Here is a 10856-nt window from a genome sequence, read left to right as displayed (position 1 = left end):
ACCTGCTAATTGCCTGGGAAAGCACCAGAGGGCCCATACGCTGACATGGGAGTAACAATTTCTTCATAGTAAGACAGAACCCACTTCCCCTAACTTGCAAACCACCTCCCCCAACTTTCTTAACCTGGGTAGACAGCCAAAGATGGTCCAAGTGCTTAGGCCCCTGCCCCTCATGTGGGCGACCGAAGACAGATCCTGGTTCCTGGCTCAGCCTGGCCTAGCGCTGCCCATGGGAGCCATCGGGGGAGTGAACCCATGGTAAAGGATCTCTTTGTCTCTCCCTCTCTATCACTCTCTCTCCTCCTCTCTTTGTAGCTCTACCTTTCCAATACAGAAAACAAAACTTTTCTCAAAACATGTAGAAGAGACAGTGCATCATTGGTTAGTGATGAGGTCACTTGTGTTGCTTTTGTTAAGAACTGAGACTGCAAAGGAAAATATGTCTGGGCCTGAGTGTGGTACCTAACTGTCAGGGTTAAGTAGCAAGAGGCTCACAAAGCTTTCCTGGGGATAGCAGGGTGAAGGCTTGGGAGGCTACGCTCTAGCCTGCCGTGGGCAAACGACTGCTCAGCTACGTGGGACACCCCTGCGTCTCTTCCCATTTGGTCCCCCAGGTCTACCCTGCTACTGTAGCAGGTGCAAGTGCTCACACCATCCCTGTACGGGATCTCCACATGTAGTGCTTCACTGCATGAAACCACACTCCAAACCAACATGTTATCTGACTCGTCCAACTCTGCTACTAACAGCCCAAGATCAATGCCAGGAGACATTTGTCTGTGACCACTGGCTCCTCAGTACTTGAAATAACACATACATTGAACTGAATCCATATCTGCTCAACTGGAAATTACTCAACAAGTGTATTCACCCTGTGCATACAACCCAGCTGACAGCATTTCTGTTGGGTTACATTGATTGTACGGAAGGTTTTGTATAAGAATTGGGGAAGTGTTTCTATTGGTACTCTTCGCTTCATTTGTTCAACCTCACAAATGACAGAATGGAAATGGAAGGTGTGCCCAGAAGCACAGGAGAAGCCAAATGAACTGCAGAGAGTCCAGAGAGGTAGGGCGGAGCTGGCTCTGTGGGGTGAGGAAGGCTTATGTAGGGAATGGCAGTGATGAGGGGTCAGTTACATTCTAGAGCGTTCACCTAGTACATCAACGTATCAGGGCTAGTGTGAAACTCTGTCAAGGAACAGCGTTATAAAGATGGAAAGGGAGGGGTGGGTATTTGGCCTAGCTAGCAGTTAAGACTGCCGGCCTGTTGGCAAGGACACGAGTACCAGCTCTGAATTCTGTAGCTGATTTCCTACTAATGCGGACCTTGGGAGCAGTGGTGTTGGCTCAAGAAACTGAGCTCCTGTCGTCTGAGTCCTTGCTAACGCAGACCCTGGTAAGGTAGAGGTTGGGCCCCTGCCACCTACGTGGCAGACCCGGACTAAGCGCTCAGCTTCTCACGTTGACTTAGACCAACCCAGGTATTTGTAGAGTTAGTCATCTGATGGGAGTTCTCGTTCTGTGTGCGAGTGTATCTGCCTTCCAAATAAATAGATATCGATGACACAAACGCCTATTCACTCAGATGGTCTAGGAGCAAACACACCCAATAGCACAGAGAACACCACGCATTCAGATCCTGCCTTCTAAACCCCATTCCTCACTAAAAGTCTCCTGAATAAATGCTGATTCTAAATCCAGAACATCTTTTTGGATTAAAAAACAAGGAAGCTTTCACAGGATGGTGGAGTTCAGACACACAGCAGACAGCTAGAAATGACCAAATATAAGATAAACTGAACATCAAAATAAACAACAGGGGTGGGTGTTGTGGCATAACAGGTTAAGCTGCTGCTGCTGGAGACACCCACATTCCCATATCAGAATGACTAGGACCAAGTTTCTACTCTGCTCCCCATCCCAGCCTTCTGCTCATGTTCCTGGGAGGCAATGGATCATAGCCCAAGTATCTGTGTCCTGCTCAACCACATGGAAGACACAAATGGAATTTCTGGCTCCCAGCTCCCACCGGGCCTAGCTCTGGCTATTAAAGCTATTTGGTGAGTGAATCAACAGATGGAAGAATTCGCATCTAGTGTCTAGTTCTGTCTTTTAAACAAATAAACTAACAAAGCCTTGACAAATTGATAAACAATAATTCTATTGAACACAGCAGATAACAATATAACTATACATTATACTTATGTAACTATATAATAATATATATACATATATATAATAATATATATACAGCTGTTTCACTTCCCATCCAGCTCCCTGCTTGTGGCCTAGGGAAGCAGTGGAGGATGGCCCAAGGCCTTGGGACCCTGCATCCATGTGGGAAACCAGGAAGAACCTCCTGGCTCCTAGCTTCAGATCAGCTCAGCTCTGACCATTGAAGCCATTTGAGGAGTCAACCTGTGGATTGAAATTCTTTCCCTCTGTCTCTCCTTCTCTCTATAAACCTGCCTTTCCAATCAAAATAAATAAATCTTTTTGTTAAAAAAAAAAGTACTTGTTACCAATACAAACAATAAGAACAAAATGAATATCCATGAATAGGTTAAATTAACAACGGTCCATTGATAATATCCAATGCAGCAGCAAGAACTAGAAAGATATCTAGGTAGTAATAGTAGATTTTCAAAAATGCACACCATAGCAGTACACAGAAAACATGCTAAATCCCATGTTCAGAGGGACAGCATGTATCCTCCTATTTGATCTGGAAAGGAATGCGAGACAAGAGTAAAGGGGTTCCCACAGCAGGATCTGTGGGCCCTCATGTGCCTGTACATTAAGAAAGCCCATCTGGGACCTGGAAGAGTAGCCGAGAACCTAAAGTCCTCGCCTTGCGTGCTCACTTTGGCAGCACATATACTAAAGTCCCTGCCTTGCACGTGCCAGGATCCCATACGGGCGCCGGTTCTAATCCCGGCAACCCTGCTTCCCACCCAGCTCCCTGTTTGTGCCCTGAGAAAGCAGTCGGGGACAGCCCAAAGCCTTGGGACTCTGCGCATGCGTGGGAGATTCAGAAGCACTCCTGGCTTCTGAGTGGCGCAACTCCAGCCGGCCGCTGTGAATAACCGGAGGGAAGATCTTCCTCTCTGACTCTCCTCCTCTCTGTGTATCTGACTTTCCAAGAGGAAAAGAAGGCCTGTCTGGAGGCTGACACTGTAGTGCATCAGGCTAAGCTAGCACCTGAAACACCAGAATCCCACAGAAGCACTGGTTAGAGTCCCAGCTGCCCCACTTCCAATCTGACTTCCAGGAAATGCACCCGGGCAGTTGGTACCTGCAGCCAAGGAGACCCAGAAGGAGTTCTGGGCTGCTGGCTTCCACCTGGCCCCATCCTGACTGATTATGCCATCTGGGGAGTGAGCCAACAGCTAGAACATCCAACTCTGTGTCTCTCCCCTTTCAAAATAAATAACTAAATCTTTACAAAAAGAGAGACTTCTCTGACCCATGTGTTATGCTGCAGCTATGTCATCGTCATCTACTCAAAACATTAATTTTATGAAAATCTCCCAGGAGACATTTTTGATAGTCCAAGTCTTTCTCTACCCAATGCTCTTCTCCGTCTGCAGTCTGAGCTATATGTCTTGGGCTTCCCAGAAGCCCACACCCCATTCTCCTCTCAAATCTCCAACAACTCAGCTCTGTCCTAAATTCTACCTCTCACACCAAACTCACCTACTTTTAAAAAATAATACTAAAATCTGTTCATTTGAAAGGCAGAGTTACAAAGAGAACGAGAGAGAACGGGCGGGAAATCTTCCATCTCCTGGTTCACCCTCCAAATGGACACAGAAAGTCGAGGCTGTACCAGGCCCAGACCAGGGGCTTGGAACTGTATCCGCACACAGGTACAGAGGCCCGGGCATGTGGGCCATCCTCTGCCACCTGCCCAGGTTCATTGGCAGGGGGCTGGGTCAGCTGTGACATGTGCCAGGGCTCCTATGGGATATCATGTAGCAGGTCCCAGCTTGGACCTTTTCTAAGTGCACACAGTCTGGGCCAGGAGAACTGCCAATGCACGGATGGGGTTCCCTCCACCTCCGTGCACCAGTGGGACGCTCACTAGGAGCCACTCCCACCCTCTCCTGCCCGCCCCGCTCCCCCCAGCTCGGGGGTCCTGACATGCATGTCCCCCATCTGGCTCCTCTAAGGCTGAACTAAGCTGCATCTCTCTCTAAATAGGCCAAAGGCTCTGCCCAAATTTGGAGAAACATTTGAGAACTACTCAAAACTGAGGATTTTTGGCTTGAACTCAAGAGGAGAAGGATAAACAAAGCCTGCCCAAGTGGAATCTAGTTCTGATATATTTTCTTGCTTTTCTAATTAAAGCCAAATGTTTGAATTTTTCCCAAATTACCTCTGACGAAATCCACTGTATCATTTTTGCCTTATAAGAGCAAATGAACTAATAGTCACCCTGTCCATAAGCTGATGTCAAGGCACGTCCCTTTCTGCAGTGAAACTGCCCGGCTTGTCATGACTCTGCACCCTGAACTGCCTTTGTGACCTCTGCTCTCATGGGCTACAGACACTTCTGCTCCCTGGGATGTGGAAGCCACAGGCAGCCAGAATTGTATCTCACACACACTTTTGTGTCGTCATTTCTGTCCCTGCAAGGTGAACAGAGCAGCCAGGGAAAGGACTCCGGGATATTAGTGGTCCATGAATATCCACAGTGGACAGTGAAATTTTCTGCCATCATCATCTTTCAAAATACTACTAAAAACCCCCAAATTCCGGCCATGCACAGCTGCAGGAGTTACCCTATCTGACTGCCCCAAGTCGAGGGAGATCTAATCCACCTCATTCTGTAAGCCAAGTCATGAAGACTCAGAGATAACTTTTCTGGGTCACATAGCCTAGAGGAAGCAGGCCTGCGAGGTGCCTGAATCGGGCTTCTCCCACTGATCTGAGCCAATCTCTGTGAGGATTATGCTTCAGAATTCTGTTTGCAATTGATATTTCCAAGTTCAAGTGAGTTTTAGATTTTATGAGTGAATGCCTCAAGAATAGCGTCGCTAAGGCTGGGAATTTCAGAAAATCTGAGCTAAAAAGGTTAATTTATTCTGGCAGAAGGATGATTAATATCAAGTTATATTACTTATCTCTAATTAACCCAGCCAGTGATTGAGTTCTTAATAAGGAGTTGGATAGCAAGAACATCACTCGCAGAGAATTCAATTGAGAAAGTTTATAGGCAGTTGTACTTTGGGAACAAAAATCATTTTATTTGTTAGCCATTGGGAATGCTTAAAAGGACCTTAATTTTTAAGCCAGAGCCTAAAATATTTCTTCACTCAAACTTCTGTTAAGGGAACTTTGCAATTTAAAATTAATAAGCACATTTTTACATCAGCTTAGAGGCAAAAGTCTCTGAAAAGTTCTACAAACGGAAATGTTTATTTAAAAAAAAAATTCTGCCTGTATCCAAAGATCTGCTAACAAAAACAAGTAAGTATTGTTACTGAGCTACATGTTCGACCAACAATGTCAAGATAGACCTGGCTCACTTCCCTCCCTCTGACCCCCACCATGCACCTGCCCAACAGTAATAGCCTTTTTCATTACAAGGACTTCCAATGACCTTGAAACATTCACGCTATTTGAAAGTTACCTAACTTTTGATCTCAGGCCTTGGGAAAACGTGGTTTGTCCCATCTTGTGGATTACAAATTGTTTCTTTTTCATTGCAGACCGCAGTATCAAGAATACATGAATGATAGCATCTGGTTTCATCTTGTGATATGATCATTGAATGCTGAACAGGATTTTTACCCATTATCTCAGAATTGGTTATGATGGCTACAAGAGATGATCACTAAAAGGTGTAAGTCCTCCTGCTTTCAAAGCCCTCTTCAACACCAGCACGAGGGCGTAGCAAACTAATCCTCTCCCCATGGCACTGGTTCAAGTTCAGATGCCCCACCTCTGATCCAACTTCCTGCTCATGGCCTGGGAAAGCAGCGGAAGCAGGCCCAGGTCCTTGGGCTCTGCATCCACATGGGGGATCAGAAAGATCCTAGCTCCCCACTTCAGACCAGCCCAGCTCTGGCCATTGCAACCATACGGAGCACATGAGTTCTCTCATACTCTGTCACCCACTCTCTCTGTAAATGACTTTCAAGTAAAACGAACAAATAAACAAATAAAGGACTCATTCACCAGTGGACCAAAGACCCTGAACACTTATTCAGAGGCAGGGGGACCAACACCTCAGCCCTGGGTCAGCAGGAAATACCTCCCCCACCTCCAACCCACCGGAAGTCAAGGGAAGAGGGAGTCTCAGGGAACACAGAGTGGGAGTGCTTGCAAAGAGGATGATGGACAGCAGCCTGCACCCAAATGCAAAGTTGCAAAGCAGAAAAACCTAGACACTTACCCCAAACCTGCTTTTAAGTTCAGAGCAGGAGCTACAGGCTAGCTTGGCATGTGCCTTTTGGAGTTGTGGAGGCTACAATTCCAAAAGCCACTAAGAACACTACGAATCATTCTTGCTTCTTTTCTGGACATTCTGAAGAAGAAAAAAAATCTGGGAGAGCCCGGAAAGTAGCATAGAAAGAGACAACACTCCACCATCCTCGTTTGCTGCGTGCCCAGTCCCCCACCCCTAAATTCCCGTGTTGAAGTCCTAACCCCCAGGATGCTGGTGCCCAGCTGGTGGAGCTGTGGGCCAGTACGCAGGTCCTGGGAGTCAGCCCTTGTTTAAAGGATGAGTGCCCCCAGAGGAAGAGATGCAGGCACATCCTCACGCACTCTGCTCCCCACCTGTGAAGCTGTGCAAGTCAACAGCCCATCTACAAACACAAGAAGAGGGCCCTCCTGGACCAAAGCCCGGCCAACACCTTGTTCTTGAATTTCCTCACATCCAGAAGAATGAGAAAGCAACGTCTGTAGTTTCAGCTGCTCAGGACAGGTTAGGGTTTTCCGGTACAGGAGCCTGACCTAAGGTACTATCAGCAGGTGCACAGAAGGGTTTTCATGTTTCACTCAGTGAGTATTCAAGAAAAGGGCAGGGGTGAAGTGGGGCTGAAGCCCCAGGGTTTTCTGCAAATGGTATCTGAAGGGGTTGGGATGTTGTATAGCACGCTAAGTCTTTGCCTGCAGCACTAACATCTCATATGAGCACTGGCTCCTGTCCCCACTGCTCCACTTCCGTCAGATCCAGCTCCCTGTTCATGGCTTGGGAAAGCAACAGAAAATGGCTCAAGTCCTTGGCCCGCTACACCCACGTGGCAGACCCAGAAGAAACTCCTGACTCCTGTCTTCAGATTGGCTTAGCTCCAGCCACTGCGGCCATTTGGGGAGTGAACCAGCGGATATGGTTGATTCTTTCTCTGTGTGTAACTCTGCTTTTCAGATAAAAATAAAATAAAATCTTACAAAGAAACTAAAGGGGAACCTCAGCAGGGGAGAGGATTCCTCCCCAGGCCTCTTCAGGAATGTAGCATGCCAATAGGAAGCTAACACCCCAAAATGTTCCCAGAGGTGTGAGGGAGATCTTCAGCAGCAAGATCATGAAAGTCTCCCACAAGCACCCACCAAACCCAACATTCCTGTTCCCTGAGTTAGATTCCCCAGCCAAGCAAGTGAAGGAAATAATATTTGAATCAGATTTGAGCTAGATTTTTTTTTTCAGCACAGTGAAATTAGTTTGGTTTGGCTTTTTTTTTTAAATAACCAAAAGCTGTGAGAAAGTTGTATAATGTGACCAAGAAATTGACTTGAGAGATTCTACAAAGCAAGCACCACTGGGAATCGTTAGTGGGAAAAAATAAACACTACTCCGCCAGCGTGAACCAACAAGAATCTGCACAATAAAACTGGTTACACTGACGAGGTGGCTAAAGCTCAGCCTGGACGTGTGGTTTTCTGGTTGCTGGTGCTGCTGCTGCTGCTTTCCTTCTGGAATGGGAATTATACACTGTCCCTAAAATAGCAGACAGTGAATGGGACAACAACCATAACCCTTCAGTAACAACAAAGAGAGTTCTTGCATGTAGTGACTACAGAAGGTATTTTCAAAGAACACAAAAAGTCACTCCCATTTGATTTTATTATCTAAGTTCAGGCCTACGTCTTTTTGAGGAAAAGCACATTTTTAGGAATATTAACTTCGGGGCCCAGTGCCCCAAATATTAACTTTGGGCGTTGGTTTGTGTCCTGGCCACCCCGCTTCCCATCCAGCTCCCTGCCTGTAGCCTAGGAAAGCAGTCAAGGACGGCCAAAGCCTTGGGACCCTGCACCCACGTAGGAGACCCAGACGAAGCTCCTGGCTCCTGGCTTCAGATTGGCTCAACTCTAGCCATTGTGGCCACTTGGGGAGTGAATCAGCGGATGGAAGATCTTCCTCTCTGTCTCTCCTGCTCTCTCTATATCTGACTTTCCAATAAAAAATAAATAAATCTTTTAAAATAAAGAAGTATTAACTTTGGATTTGTATGTATAAGCCCTTGAAATTTTCAATGTGCTACTTTATGCTTTAACTCACTAGCAAGTAGAAAGCTCTCAACACTCATTTCTACCCTTTGTTGTCCTAGACAGCAACATTTGGGTCTCTACTTCACATCCATTGGTCAATCAGAGAAGAGGGGTAAGTTTAGCCATTTTTTGAAGATTTCTTTATGTATTTGAAAGGCAGAAAGAGAGTAAGCTTTCACGTGCTGGTTCACTCTCCGAATGCTAACAAGAGCCAGGGCTGAGCTTGGCTCAAGCCAAGAGCCGGGAAATCCAGTGCGTCTCCCATACAGGTACAGGGCCCAAGCAGATCTGCTGCTTTCCCAGGCACATTGGCAGGGAGCTGGGTCGGATGTGGAGCAGCTTAGACTTGAACTGGCATTGATAAAGGATGCCAGTGTGGCAAGGGACGTTGAACTAGTGGTGTCACAATTCTAGCTCCAGTTTTGGCGGTTTTTACAATGTATAGATTTTTTTTTTTTTTTGGCAACTAGGAAAAACTTGAATAAAAACTTTTGATAGTATCCTCTGCATAGTGAATCAGATTAATGCCATTTCCTTTCAGTATTGGCATCAGGAGTGGTAACAGAGGACTAGACATGCTAGAGCTGATTTTTCCCACCAATGAGCCTCTGAAGATGTTTTCCACTGCTTCCTAAGACACTTGCCGAACAACCCCGGAATAGCTGGCAGTATTGTCTGCTTGCTTGCCTGTGGCTTTGCTTCTTCAATCACTGACCTCGAGGGGTAGAAGAGAGTACATATTTGTTGGGACGTGCAGAGCCAGGAAATCAGCTCATAACCTCCAGCTTCCCAAGGAATTCCAGGTGAAGTTTCTTACAGATTGATATTGGGGCTAACTGGTGCATGATCAAGTCATGTCCCAAAGTCTTGTTTGGTCGGTGCTGCTTGTGGTCTTCCTTTGGTTGGGCAGGGCTACTGTGCTCCCTAAGGAATACACGATGGCCAGGTGAGCTTCAGTTGATCTGGGGAGAGGAGTAGGGTTCTTAAAGGAAGTTCCCAGATCTGGAAGTTCCTGCCTGGACCTGGAATTCCCCTACACAAATCCCTCTGAACAACACTGGCTAACAAATTGTATCCACGGGAGAAGCAAATGACTTCTTGAGTTTTGTGATTTGAATCTTGTAGAGCCAGCTGTACAACTCTCTCAGTGCGGTGAATAGCTCTTGATAAAAGCCAGGCAAGGACACCTTGTGCTAGGGGAAACAGATGAGAGGCTGGGTCATGCCTTCACGTTGCAGGAGCTCAGTCTCAGCGCTGAACTGCAATGGCTTTGTGCATTTCCGAGACACAACTGTTCACTTGATTTTTAATTTCTGAAGTGCCTGATACATTTAACATAAATACACTCCCTTCACAGGTAAGTTAGACAGAACTGGTTTGTGATTTTTTGGGGCCCAAACTATACCAGAATCTTGGAATTGGCAATGAACCATCTATTGTCCTTCCTGATTTCTCTTCGTCCCTTTTACTTTCTTAATACATTAAGGAATGATGTATTTCAACCTTCCTACATTCATCTCCACTGCTCTCTAGTCAAGAACCACAACTCACTCATCCCATGCGTTTGTACTCAACTGTTCTCTGGTCAAGTTTTCCTTCTCCACTCCTAGCCCTGCGCACTCCTAGAAAGAACTCCACAGTGATTATCTAAATACATTTTCAGCTTCTACTTCCCTATGGTTCCTAAATCTTTCAGCCTTTTGCTCCTTTTCACTTTCTTATTCTCCTAGTGGTTTCAGAACTGCCTACACTGGCCTCAAATCTGCAACCAGATTCTGCCAAAGCTACATCCGCAAGGAGAAACAGTAGCCATAGAATGAAAAATCACTCCTCTCCTGGCTGGGAGAAACTCAGAGCAAGTTAATTCTGGCTCCCTCTTTCCCCTTGGAAAATAAGTGTACATGAAGTAGAGTGGAATTTTGCAGCTAAAATATGCTTAGGACACAGGCATCCCAGTCAGGGAGGCTGGGCTCAAACTCAGTTTCCACTCATGACTCCAGCAAGTTGGGAGGCAGCAGGTGACCCAAGGGGTTGGATTCCTGCCACCCAAGTGGGAGACCTAGCCTAGACCTGCCATTGCGGGATTATGGAAAGTGAACCCATGGATGGAAGACCTATTTCTCAAATAAAATATATAGTGCAAGAGCCCACAGCTTGAGACTAAACAAAACATAGCTAAAAAACCAAAATGGAGTCATTCATGCTAAAGGCACACATCACCAAGCTGAAACAAAGCTATTTGTGTGGTGTTCTGAAATGGCAGGATGAGAGAGGCAACAGGCATGTTTGGCCAACATTCTAACGAAGGTCATGTGGCATACATTCTTGCCCAAAGGATGTAAGCTGAAATAATCA

Source organism: Ochotona princeps, chromosome 28 (assembly GCF_030435755.1).
Source record: "Ochotona princeps isolate mOchPri1 chromosome 28, mOchPri1.hap1, whole genome shotgun sequence".
Taxonomy (NCBI): domain Eukaryota; kingdom Metazoa; phylum Chordata; class Mammalia; order Lagomorpha; family Ochotonidae; genus Ochotona; species Ochotona princeps.
This window is presented reverse-complemented; position numbering follows the sequence as displayed.